Raw genomic sequence first — 14,478 nt, 5'->3', positions numbered from 1 at the left:
TTCTTCCTTGAGAGTCACACCCTTCTCCCAGTGCTAGCCCCAGGCAACCTCTGATCTGTTTTCCATATTATAATTCTGTCACTTGGGGATTGTTATAGGATTGTTATATAATCAATCATGTGGTATAGTATACAACCCTTTGAGACTGGCTTCTTTTTTTTTTTTTTTTTAGAAAGACAGCGTCTTGCTACATTGTCCCAGCTGGATTCAAACTCCTGGGCTTAAGCAGCTTAAGCAATCCTCCTGAGTAGCTGAGACTACAGGCATGTGCCACTGCACCCAGCTGTGACTGTCTTTTTAAGCTTGCCTTTAAGATCCACCCTTCACATTGATTTTTAAAGTTCCAATTAAGCAAAATTTAAAATAAGACCAACACCTTGTTATCTAAACATTTAATTGTTTTCCATGTGCACTATTCAAGAAAAAAAGTGTTCAGAATTTTTTTTTAAATTAAAAATAAAGAGAGAATGGTGACATGCAATTTGGAATGAATTGCAGAGTTAATAATTTTACTTTTTTGGAGGTGATTAAGAAGAAACAGCTTTGGCAAGTTGAAGCATCATATTCTGACCTCCCTACAAACTATGACATTAGGATCCTTGGGACCATAAGCATTTTAGTCCATGGCTCAAATGGCTATTGCTATTTTAGGAGAGCAGACTAAAGTTTTGGAGATAAAATTTGCATTAAGAATCAGTTTCACAGAACCCAGAACTTGATCAAATGCTGATTACCACAATATTTCTCTATCTGTAACTGGCACTATCTATGAAAAGCAGCAGATTTTCATAACCATTTCCATCACCAATAAAGTGGTGCATTTGCAAAGTTTCTGTTAAGATATGTTTATTCTCTCAGAATTTTAAAACCTTGGATTTTAAGAATTTAATGTAAAACCCACATGAAGTTAATGTTAACAAAACAGTCAATTCTTCATAACAGAAGAAGCATTTGTGGCTGTGTAAGTTTGAAGAATAAAAAGTAATTCAGATAAATGGACTTTCTAAAGGACTCTTTTTGGCATAAAAAGTTTCAGAAAGATGGTATAAAGTTATGTCCAGAAACTATAGAGTTGGTATTTAAATAAATGTTAATAGGAAAGTTCTGCTAAGCCACTGCAGGAACATGTATCCTAATGGGTGTGCCCAGCTGGCAGCTTTCCAGTTGCACAGCCTCATATGATTCACTCTGTTGGCACCTTTGGCCTGGACTACCTGCTCCGAATGCACACAAATATAGAGCTTCTTACTCGGTCTGCCCTGGAACACCTCACCTCACCTTTCAGACTTCCTGTGACAGCTGTGGTAATGCCGCCTCAGGTGGACTCCTGCCTGGAATGAAACAGGTTTTATGGCGGTGCAATGCCCCAAGTGGCATGCTTGCTGATCTTCAAGCTGTGCTAGCAGAGACCAGCAGTCTCTATCCAGACAGACAGACCACTTCCCAGATCCACTTTAAAAATCACAGCCTTTCTGCTTTTGTTCAAAAGTCAAAAAACTGACAGATGTTGGTAGGGCTGTGGAGAAAAGGGAACGCTTACACTCAATGTGAATATATTGGTGGAATGTAAATTAGTTTAGCCACTGTGGAAAGGAGTTTAGAGATTTCTCAAAAAACTAAGAGTTCAATGACCATTCAACCCAGTAATCCCATTACCAAGTATATATCTAAAGAAAAATAAATCATTCTACCAAAAAGATATGCACCTGTATATTCATTTCAGTGCTATTCACAATAGTGAGGCCAGGCACAGTGGTTCACACCTGTAATTCCAGTGTTTTTAGAGGTCAAGGCAGAAAGATCCCTTGAGGCCATGAGTCCAAGAACACTATATATATGGGAAATATAGTGAAACCCTGTCTTTACAAGAAATAACTTAAATAAAATTAACTGGGCATGGTGGCATGTGCACGTAGTCCCAGGTACTTAAGAAGCTGAAATGGAAGTATTGCTTGCGCCCAGGAGCTTGAGGTTGCAGCAAGGTATGGTCACACCACTGAACTCCAGGCTGGGCAACTGAGCAAGACCCAGTCAATCACTCTTTTTAGATCATACTCTTTTTGAAAAACAAAACAACAACAAATATAGAGACAATAGCAAAGACATGGAATCAACCTAAGTGCCCATCATTGGTGGATTTAATAAAGGAAATGTGGCACATATATACCATGGAACATCATGCAGCCACAAAAAAGAATGAAATTTTGTAATTTGCAGCAACATAGACACAACTGGAGGCCATTATCCTAAATGAACTTATGCAGAAATGGAAAACCAAATACCATGTGTTCTCACATGTAAGTGGGAGCTAAACATTGGGTATACATGAACATAAAGATAGGAACAGTAGATACTGGGGACAACAAGAGTGGGGAGGGAGGAAGGAGGGCAATGGTAGAAAAACTACCTATTGGATACTCTGCTCACCACCTAGGTAACACGTTCAGTCATACTCCAAACCTCAGCATCATGCCATACACCTTTGCAACAAACCTGTACATATACCCTCTGAATCTAAAATAAAAGCTGGAAAAAAATCACAGCCTTTCTGAGCATGTGCAGGTGGCAAAGAGATACTATGCACAGTGCAGCTGAACAGCTCTTTTCTGAAGCATCAGGCCCAGTGATTTGGAGGCAGGGCAACATTTGGGGGTTGGGGAGTGGCTAACTCTGCAGCAGGAATGGGGATTTTGTTAGGTCAAGGGGAGTGGTGGACATACCCAGTTGTCAGGGATAGCAACCATTCAAGAAGGTGGGCAGTCAACTGGCCCCAAAGAGGTACCAAAAAACACATCAGGCGGTTGTCCCAAACATGCATGGGCCAACAGGGAGCTGAAAGTAACAAGATGGTGGAGATCCAGCTAGTGGTCAGCATCAGGAAGATTTGGAAGCAGATTACCAAGGTAGGCGTAAGGTTCAGGGGAACGCAGCAGCATCCCTGTTACCGGCACTGGGGTACACACTTTAAGTTGGAGCACAGGAATAAGGTAAGAAAGGGAAAGGAAAAGGGACTGAAATTGATAGGTCGCCTACTAACCTAGGTGCTTTAAACATGTGATCTTATTTAATTCCCACAACAACCAGGCAAAGTAGGAATTAGCCTTATTATATAGGAGAGAAAAGTGAAGTTCAAAGAGAATATGAATTTTGCCAAAATAACACACTTAACAAGGGGAGCAGTGAGAATTTGAACTTAGGACAAGCTGACTCGAAAGATACCATTGCTGTATTCACATTGTCATTTGTCATCATTGTTATTTTTTAGTGCCAAATCTTTGAGAACACAGCCCCCAATGCATATTTCCCATTGTGTCATTTATTTTTTCCCCTTTAAATTACATTGTGTCATAAATTAGAGACTTTAAAAATTGGTCTAAATTCACTTCCAGTGCCTATGGGAGGGAAATAAGGGTCAGACCTCTCTGCGAATGATGTGTGGAGGCAGTCAACAGGAAATCAGTGTGTTGGATGAACAAGCTTTTGCAGGGTCCCCTGAGGGGGAAGGTGAACCAAAAGCAGCAACCAAAACTTGGAGAATAGGGCCAGAGTGTGTTTGGTGAGGCCAGGTTGGATGCAGAAAACTAGACTCCTCCCATGAACTTTTCACAGCATTTCACAGACACACAGTTGGGGGGTCAATGGCTCCAATGGAGCCAGTGCCAGCCCTAGGGAACTTCCAGGAGGATATGTAAATATATAGATTTTTTCGTGCAAATATTTATTGCATTTCTCTTGATTTTTAGAATTGTATACTTTATGTCCAAGAAAATAAAAAATAATTTAAACAGCTATCTCCAGTTTTCCTCCTAAATGTCATCTTTCAAATACAAATGTTGTATGTTTTTATACAGTATAAATATTTTTGAATAAAGGGTGGTCAGCCATGTATCTTTTCCACCTTCGATAATAGGTGGAAGGTCTAGGAAATGTAATTTTTAAAATTAAAGACTGAAGTTTATTTGGTATTTCAGAGCACCACCTGGTGGATTAATTAACAATAACAGTCCAAAACAAAAATGAATCTTAAAACTGGCTCTGAAATAACAAGTAATTGGGACCCTTATGAGGCTCACCCCTTCTATTCTTCTCCCTCTCCTTTAGTTCTCTTTTTTCCCCTTCTCTCTGTCTTTCTCTCACTCTTGTCATTTCCTACCTAGTCATTTCCTCCCTCCTATTTTGTTTATACCTTAGAGCTTGTCCATATCGTCTACTGGTATTGATGAGTCCTTAGAGTGGGTAAGGAACTTACTTACTTATGCCTGCTTTAATAAAATCTACAGGGTCTCTAAATTTCAAGTAGAAAGGCAAATATAAAGTTGTGAAATTCAGTTGTCTTTCAGAGACTGAATCTTTCTACCTAGGAATCAGCCTGTATTTCCCCAAGGTGGAGTTTTTATTTGTTTGTTTGTATGTCTGTTGTACACACAAACATTCATTCCAATAGAATCCCTCTTTCCTATTTTATTTGTAAATAATGCCTAAAGTTGACTAATTTTCATGTTTTTGCCTGTTGTTCTGAGTAAGCTGCCCAATAGCTTTTGAAAGAGAGGCAAGTTGGTTTACTGCAACCTTCTTAAAGGTATCTGATCTCACATGACCCACAGGTAATACGAATGAATGGAATGGGAAAGATATAAGACACTAGGGAGTGGGGAAACTGAGGACCTGGAGACCTCAAGGCTTGTCAGTGGGGGTACACATTATTTTGATCCAGCTGCTTCTTTTAGTTTTTTAAAGAGAAGCCAAAAAGCTTGATTTTTATTTTTATGAAGATCCTTAAGTGTTTAAATGTTAGCAAATTTTCAAAACATACCTGCAGGCCAGAAATGGCCCATGGGCCAATCTCTGATTTAAAGTGGTGGGAAACAGCAAAAAAGTAATATACCACGATCAAGTGGGTTTCATCCCAGGGATGCAGGGATGGTTTGACATATGCAAGTTAATAAATGTGATACATCACATACGCAGAATTAAAAACAAAAACCATATTATCATCTCACTGGATACAGGAAAAAAACCATAAAATCCAGCAGCCCTTTATGAGAAAAACCCTCAACAAACTAGGCATAGAAGGGACTTAACTCATAATAATAAAAGCTATATATGACAAACCCACAGCCAACATCATACCAAATGGGAAAAGTTGAAAGCATTCTACACTGAGAACTGGAACAAGACAAGATGCCCATTTTCACCACTTCTATTTAACATAGTACTAGAAGTCCTAGCCAGAGCAATTAGGCAAGAGAAAGAAATAAAGAATATCCAAATTGGAAAAGAGGAAGTCCAAATTGGAAAAGAGGAAGTCCAGTTGTCACTGTTTGCCAATGATATACCCAAAAAACCCTAAAGACTGTTCAAAAACACTCTCAGATTTGAGCAACGAATTTGATAAAGTCTCAGGTTACAAAATTAGTGTACACAAATCAGTAGCACTGCTATACATTAACAATGACCAAGTTGAGAATCAAATCAAACAAAACAAAACAAAAACAATAAACTCAATCCCTTTTACAACAGCTGCAAGAAAAGTAAAATACCTAGGAATATACTTAGTCAAGGAGATAAACAATCTCTACAAGGGGAACTACAAAACACTGCTGAAAGAAATCACAGATGACACAAACACATGGAAAAACATCCCATGCTCATGGATTTCAATATTGTGAAAATCACCGTACTGCCAAAAGCAATCTACAGATTTGATGCAATTCCCATCAAATTACCAACATTATTTTTTCACAGAATTAGAAAAGACAATCCTAAAATTGATATGGAACCAAAAAAGAGCCCACATAGCCAAAGAAATCCTAAACAAAAAGAACAAATCTGGAGGCATCACATTACCAGACTTCAAATTATACTCCAAGGCTATAGTTACCAAAACAACATAATAGTGGTATAAAAATAGGTACATAGGCCAGAATAGAATACAGAACACAGAAATAAAGCCAAATACTTACAGCCAACTGATCTTCGACAAAGCAAACAAAAACATAAATTGGGGAAAGAACTCCCTATTCAACAAATGGTGCTGGGGTAATTGGCAAGCCACGTGTAGAAGAATGAAACTGGATCACCATTTCTCACCTTAAATAAAAATCAACTCAAGATGGATGAAAGACTTAATCTAAACCTGAAACCATAAAAATTCTAGAAGATAACATTGGAAAAACTCTTTGGGGCATTGGTCTAGGCAAACAACTCATGGCTAAAACCGCAAAAGCAAATGCAACAAAAACAAAAATAAATAAATGGGACCTAATTAAACTAAAAAGGTTCTGCACAATAAATGAAATAATTATCAAAGTAAACAGATAACCCACAGAATGGGAGAAAATATTGCAAGCTATGCATCTGACAAAGGACTTGTATCCATAACCTACAAGGAACTCAAAGAAATCAGCAAGAAAAAAATAATCTATCAAAAAGTGGCAAATGAAATGAGTAGACATTTCTCAAAAGAAGATATACAAATGGCCAAGAAACATACGAAAATGCGCTTAACATCACTAATCATCAGGGAAATGCACATTAAAACCACAATGAGATACCACTTTAATTCTGTAAGAATGGCCATTATTAAAAAGTCAAAAAACAATAGATGTTGGCACAGATGCGGTGAAAAGGGAACACTTATACATAGCTGGTAGAAATGTAAATTAGTACAATCTCTACGGAAAACAGTGTGGAGATTCCTTAAAGAACTAAAAGTAGAGCTACCATTCAATCCAGCAATCCCACTAGTGAATATCTGCCCAAAGGACAATAAGTCATTATATGAAAAAAGACACAGGCATACGTATGTTTATTACAGCACAATTCACAATTGCAAAGATATAAAACCAACCTAAGTGTCCATTGACCAATGAGTGGATAAAGAAAATGTGGTATATATACACCTGCGGAATACTCCTCAGCCATAAAAAGGAAAAAAAAAATAATGTCTTTTGCAGCAACTAGTAATTGTGCGTGTAATCCCAGTTGGCTAGAGGCCATTTTTCTAAGTGAAGTAGCTCAGTAATAGAAAACTAAATACTGTATATTTTTGCTTTTAAGTGGGAGATAAGCTGTGAGTATGCAAAGGCATACACAGTGATGTAATGAACTTTGGATACTCAGTAGAAGGAGGGTGGGAGTGGAGTGAGGGATAAAAAAAACTACACATGGGTACAATGTACACTACTTGGGTGACAAGTGCACTAAAATCTCAGAATTCACTACTATATAATTCATCCATGTAACCAAAACCCACTTGTACCCCAAAAGTTATGGAAATAAAACATACTTTAAAAATAATAAAGTGCTAGGAATATAGACTTAACTCACTGGATGATACAATATGAGTGAAGAATAAGTCTGAGGATAAAATCCACTCTGTTCTCTGAACAAACGACTTTTATTATTCCCAAGGGTCTCTATCACCTCTCACACTCTGAATCCACATTATCTACCCCCATTCTTGACATAAGTACATCACAGGATCATATAAAATTGAGATATCCTGGCAGTGACCTTTTATCCATGCGAATGACATTTGTCTTGAAATAATCTGAGGTTCCAATTTTGGCTCCAATGAGAAGCTGCCGAGCAAAGCTAAGAAAAGCAGTTATAGAGTTTATAGGCTTCAGATTAGTACTGTATTTCCTAACAGATTAATCCATATTTAAGTTTAAAATGTATAAGTTAAATATTTGGATTCTAATTTTGACCATTTATAAAACCTACTCATTTATACACCCTAGTGGGGCAACCAAAAGCACTTTGCTGCTAACTGATTTAGGAAAGATGTTGATCTAGGAAAGATATTTCAAAGAGAAATAAATTAATTTCCTTATAGTTCTCTGGGAAACAGCACATGGGGTTTTGTTTGTTTCTACTTTTCGTTTGGCATGAAAAAAACTCATAGAGTGTGATGTTTTAGTAACAAGTTTCACGGCAAAAGTGATTTGAAGGGGAGGAAGGAATTAGGAATATTTTGTTATTATAAAGTACTTGCACTACCCTTGAAGTGGTATAGTGTTGAGAGAGTGGGCTTGGATTAGTTGTAAATGTACATTACAAACGCTAGGGCAACTACTAACAATAAATTTAAAAATATATAATTGACATGATAAGAAAGGAGAGAAAATGGAATCATGTAACACACTCAATTAAAAACCACAAAAGGCAGAAAAAGTTTGGAGAACAAAAATAGAAACTAAGATCAAGGGCAACAAATAGGAAACTATAACAAATATGGTAGATATTAATGTAACTCTATCAATAACCAACCTAAATGTCGATGGTCTAAATATAGCAATTAAAAGACAAAGATTGTCAGAGTGGATCAAAGATCAAGACCCAACTATACATTATCTACAAGAGACCCCCTTTAAATATAAAGACGGATATAGGTTAAAAGTAAATGGGTAGGTGCTGGGATAATTGGCAGCCACAGGTAGAAGAATAGAACTATATCCTCATCTCTCACTTTATACAAAAATCAACTCAAGATGGATCAAAGGCTTAAATCTAAGATCTGAAACCATAAAAATTCTAAAAGACAACATCAGAAAAACTCTTCTAGACATTGGCCTAGGCAAAGAGTTCATGACTAAGAACCCAAAAGCAAATGCCACATAAACAGAGATAAATGTGTGGGACTTAATTAAACCAAAAAGCTTCTGCCCAGCAAAAGAAATAATCAGCAAACAGACAACCCACAGAGTGGGAGAAAATCTTTGCAAACTCTACATCCCACAAAGGACTAATATCCAGAATCTACAAGGAACTCAAACAAATCAGCAAGAAAAAAACAAATAATCCCATCAAAAAGTGGGCTAAGGACATGAATAAACAATTCTCAAAAGAAGATACACAAATGGCCAACAAACATGAAAAAATGCTCAACATCACTAACGATCAGGGAAATGCCAATTAAAATCACAGTGTGATACCACCTCACTCCTGCAAGAATGGGCATAATAAAAAAATTTTTTTTTAAAATAGATGTTGGCGTGGATGTGGTAAAAAGGGAACACTTTTACACTGCTATTCTACTAAAAGTAGAACTACCATTTGACCCAGCAATCTCACTACTAGGTATATACCCAGAAGAAAAGAAGTCATTATATGAAAAAGACACTTGTACATGCATGTTTATAGCAGCACAATTCACAACGGCAAAAATATGGAACTAGCCTAAATGTCCATCAACCAATAAGTGGATTTTTAAAATCTGACATATATTCCACACACCATGGAAAACTACTCAGCCAAAAAAGAACAAAATAATGGCATTTGCAGCAACCTGGATGGAGTTGGAGACCATTATTCTAAGTGAAGTAACTCAGGAATAGAAAACCAAACATTGTATGTCCTCTCTCATAAAGGTAGCTAAGCTATGAGGATGCAAAGGCATAAGAATGACATAATGGACTTTGGGGCCTTGGATGGGGAAGGGTGGGTGGGGGGTGAGGGATAAAAAACTACACATTGGGCCGGGCACGGTGGCTCAAGCCTGTAATCCCAGCACTTTGGGAGGCCGAGACGGGCGGCTCACGAGGTCAGGAGATCGAGACCATCCTGGCTAACCCGGTGAAACCCCGTCTCTACTAAAAACTACAAAATACTAGCCAGGCGAGGTGGCGGCGCCTGTAGTCCCAGCTACCCGGGAGGCTGAGGCAGGAGAATGGCGTGAACCCGGGAGGTGGAGCTTGCAGTGAGCTGAGATCCGGCCACAGCACTCCAGCCTGGGTGACAGAGCGAGACTCCGTCTCAAAAAAAAAAAAAAAAAAAAAACTACACATTGGGTGCAATGTATACTGCTTGGGTGATGAGTGCACCAAAATCTCTGAAATCACACCTAAAGAACTTATCTATGTAACCAAATACCACCTGTTCCCACCAAATTATTGAAATAATAATAACAAAAAAATAGTTTCCCATTAGCTCCTTAAAGCATTTTTCTTTGTATCTTATCTACTGGTATAGTATTTGGCACAGACTCAGCATTTGGTGAATGCTTATTGAATGAGTGGATGAATGAGTAGAAAAGCTACTTGTGTAATTCTGAGAGTTATCTGGTTGAGACCATAACATTTGGACACAAATTACAATTCCTTCATTTTTCTCTTCACTTTGCCCACCCACCCTGTAAGGAATATGGCTGTTCTTTGGTCAAGCATAGGCTGAGGTAAACATCCAGAGTAACTCAGCAAGTTTAGAGTGCAGATGCATAACTCCACTTGTTATCACAGCCATGTAGCCATAACATGGGAAGGCTCATCATTTGGCTCTAAGCCAGTATTGTCTGTAAAAGGTATAATTGCTCTGCTGACACTCTACAGGCATTTGTGCCCAGAGAAAGACAGTCAAAGCTGTCCATTTTGCACACAGAGGGGAGCCAGAGCACAGCACAGCTTGGCTCATGCCCAGAGAGAGAGAAAGAGTTAAACTGCTGACCCTGAAAGCAGGGGAGAGCCGGCCACACAGCTGTGTGTGGGAGCCAGCTGCCGAGAGGAGCCACAGGGCTGGAGCAGACAGTGGAGAGACAAGGCTCAGTGTGAGAGAGCTGGTGGGAGTAAGCTGTTGATGAGAGAGCTGCTGAATAAAACTACATTTCACCTGCTTACGGCCGCCTGAGTATTCTTTCAGCTACATGCCCCTCTGCCTACTCCCCTCGAACTTCAGCATGGGCTGGAACCTGAACCCAAGCAGGGCATTTGGCATAGTGATGAACCTGACACACCGTATCCCACGAGGCACAAAACTTTGCAACGTCTCTACCCTTTCTCACTCCAGGAAGCATTTACCTGGAATTTAGTCTAGAGCTACAAACTCTAGAGCCCACCAAAACAAAACAAAACAAAAAGTAAATGGGTAAAGAAAGACATACCATGCTAAGGCTAATCAAAAGAAAACAGGAGTAGCTATATTAACTTCAGACAAAGCAGGCTTCACAGCAAGGGAAATTATCAGGAATAGAAGGGGACATGATGATAAATCAGTCAGTAATCAAAGAAGACATAACAATCCTTAATGTGTATATGCCTAAAAACAGTGTCAAAATGTGAAGCGAAAACGGATAGAACCTCAAGGAAAAATACTTGAATCCGCTGATAGCTGGAGACTTTAACGCCCTTCTCTTAGAAATGAACAGATGCAGCAGGCAGAAGAGTTAGATTAAACTCAGCTGTACCATTAATCAACTGATACAATTGACATGTGCTCCACATTTTGAAATGTATTCACTAATTGGGTAATATATTTTTGTGGTGTGTCTCTCCTTTTAGATGTCTAACTTCTTACTGGCAAAAGTATTCTGCATTTCCCGTTCTTTCCTTTCTCTGGGCCTTTATTCCTCATATAAGAAGTCTAGGCTGTAAAAGGGAGGCATGAGCAGAAATGAACTCTCAGAATACTGCTCTAACAAAACCAAACATAAAGGAAACAAAAAATAAATTGAGCTGCTTTTAAGCTCTATGGCCCTCAGCTGCTTGACTATTGTAGCTAGCACTGGACCCCTATTAACTCCAATAGGGATGGAACCAGGTTCAAGAGGCCAAAGAAAAGACCTGCAGCCAGTGAAGGGAACATAGGGCTTATCTGGGGGAGCTTACAGGGTGGCCCAGTAGTGGTGGGCTGGACGAAAAGAGCCACAACCGCTTATGAAATGCAAGCAATTTATATAGCATTTTCACTTAGCACTCTCCCTTAGCAACCTCTTCATGGCAACCCTCATTCCTTAAGTGATTGCTGTCAGGTTTATCTGCCATACGGCGTATGTTTAAGTTATGCCATCAGGTGCGTCTACCGTACAGTGATGATTATCCTTCTTGATTTTCAAAATGTTTCCATTACTTGTCTTATAGTCTAGTTAATTCATGCACTTATTCTTAGATAGTGTAATCTATGGCCAGTCTGATATCACCTGTGGTAAATACATGACTCATATGTAAGTTAAATACATGACTCATATGTAAATTAAATACATGAAGATGTATTGACCACATCAAATGCATTTGTGTCATGAAATTAACAGAATTACACAGTGCTCAGTCACAGATGCTACTAATTTCTGACACGTGATTGCACTCCCTGATTCAGTGATGCTCCAGGAATAGACCAAGCAGTAGGAAAGAATAGAAGACCCAGAAACAGATGCAAACTCATAGGGTTTATAAAACAGTTTTAGTATTTTAACCTGTGCTATTCATTCAATCATTTATTTATTCAACAACTATTTATTGAATATGTCAGGCACTGTTCTGGGTATCCTGAATAAGATAAAGATCAAAAAATATTTTTATTTTGTTTAATCCATGGCAGCTCAATGAGAAGTGTACTATGAAGTCCATTTTATTGATGGACAGGCAGAGGAAAATTTACTTGACCAAATAAATATAACCAACAAGTGGTAATCATGGGGTTCAGATTCTAGAGTATATGTCTTCAAAGCCTGTGGGCCTTCACCACACCCTGTTGCCCTCCACCATAGAAAACATTTAGAAGAGATTAGCCTGACTTTCAAATAAAAAATTTCAAATGACTCTGTCAATGTCTTTCTTTTAAAACCATAAGAACTGTCCACAGTAAATGCATACCTTAGAAAGCTACATGTTTCTTGATATTGTTCTCGTACTCTCTGTGCAAGAATACAGTAAAAATCCTAGAAGACAATGTAAAAATAATGAATCTCTCTCTTTCTCTCTCTCTGTCCACATTTACACACACACACACACAGACTACAAACACACATAAAGACTACACACACACACATACATATATGAAGCAACCTTGCAAAGTCATTCACCCTATTATTCCCTGGCCAAGTCATATGATTTCAAAAAACCCCATATACCTCCCTTGGAATAAAAATTTGCTAGAAAAATTGTTCATCATTTATTTTGTGAAATAATTTTAAAGGTAGTAATATTTTACATTAATATTATAATATTAATAAATGTTACTTAATAAATTAATTTCTTTTTACTTAAAAATAAACTAAATGCATGATAGTTTCAGGTAGCTTCAACTATTAAACAATAGATCTTTAAAAATAAATAGGGCCGGGTGCCGTGGCTCACGCTTGTAATCCCAGCACTTTGGGAGGCCGAGGCAGGCAGATCACAAGGTCAGGAGATCAAGACTATCCTGGCTAACATGATGAAACCCCATCTCTACTAAAAATACAAAAAATGAGCCAGGCGTGGTGGTGGGCACCTGTAGTCCCAGCTAATCAGGAGGCTGAGGCAGGAGAATGGTGTGAACCCAGGAGGCGGAGCTTGCAGTGAGCCGAGACCGTGCCACAGAACTCCAGCCGGGCAACAGACAGAGACTCCGTCTCAAAAAAAAAAATAGATAAATAAAAAAAAAAAATAGGTTATTTCTTAATTTCTAAATTGCATACTTTTCTTATAAAGTGGTGACATTAATGGCCCTTCAAACAAGCTATTCTGTTTCCTACAGTGTATTTTTCAACAAGTGATACTACATGAAAAGATACTGGAGTACGTATAAAATGATTTTTTAAAAGACAGTAGTCAGTTTTACCATATCCCCTAACACCAATATAAAACCAAATTTGTATATCCAGAATCTACAAAGAACTCAAACAAATTTACAAGAAAAAAACAAACAACCCCATCAAAAAGTGGGCAAAGGATATGAACAGACATTTCTCAAAAGAAGACATTCATACAGCCAACAGACACATGAAAAAATGCTCATCATCACTCGCCATCAGAGAAATGCAAATCAAAACCACAATGAGATACCATCTCACACCAGTTAGAATGGCAATCATTAAAAAGTCAGGAAACAACAGGTGCTGGAGAGGATGTGGAGAAATAGGAACACTTTTACACTGTTGGTGGGATTGTAAACTAGTTCAACCATTATGGAAACCAGTATGGCGATTCCTCAAGGATCTAGTACTAGATGTACCATATGACCCAGCCATCCCACTACTGGGTATATACCCAAAGGATTATAAATCATGCTGCTATAAAGACACATGCACACGTATGTTTATTGCGGCACTATTCACAATAGCAAAGACTTGGAATCAACCCAAATGTCCATCTGTGACAGACTGGATTAAGAAAATGTGGCACATATACACCATGGAATATTATGCAGCCACAAAAAAGGATGAGTTTGCGTCCTTTGTAGGGACATGGATGCAGCTGGAAACCATCATTCTTAGCAAACTATCACAAGAACAGAAAACCAAACACCGCATGTTCTCACTCATAGGTGGGAACTGAACAATGAGATCACTTGGACTCGGGAAGGGGAACATCACACACTGGGGCCTATCATGGGGAGGGGGTAGGGGGGAGGGATTGCATTGGGAGTTATACCTGATGTAAATGACGAGTTGATGGGTGCTGACGAGTTGATGGGTGCAGCACACCAACATGGCACAAGTATACATATGTAACAAACCTGAACGTTATGCACATGTACCCTAGAACTTAAAGTATAATAATA

The sequence above is a fragment of the Rhinopithecus roxellana genome, chromosome 2 (assembly GCF_007565055.1).
Source record: "Rhinopithecus roxellana isolate Shanxi Qingling chromosome 2, ASM756505v1, whole genome shotgun sequence".
In the NCBI taxonomy this organism is placed as follows: domain Eukaryota; kingdom Metazoa; phylum Chordata; class Mammalia; order Primates; family Cercopithecidae; genus Rhinopithecus; species Rhinopithecus roxellana.
The sequence above is the reverse complement of the archived record's forward strand: the minus strand, read 5'-3'. Positions refer to the sequence as shown.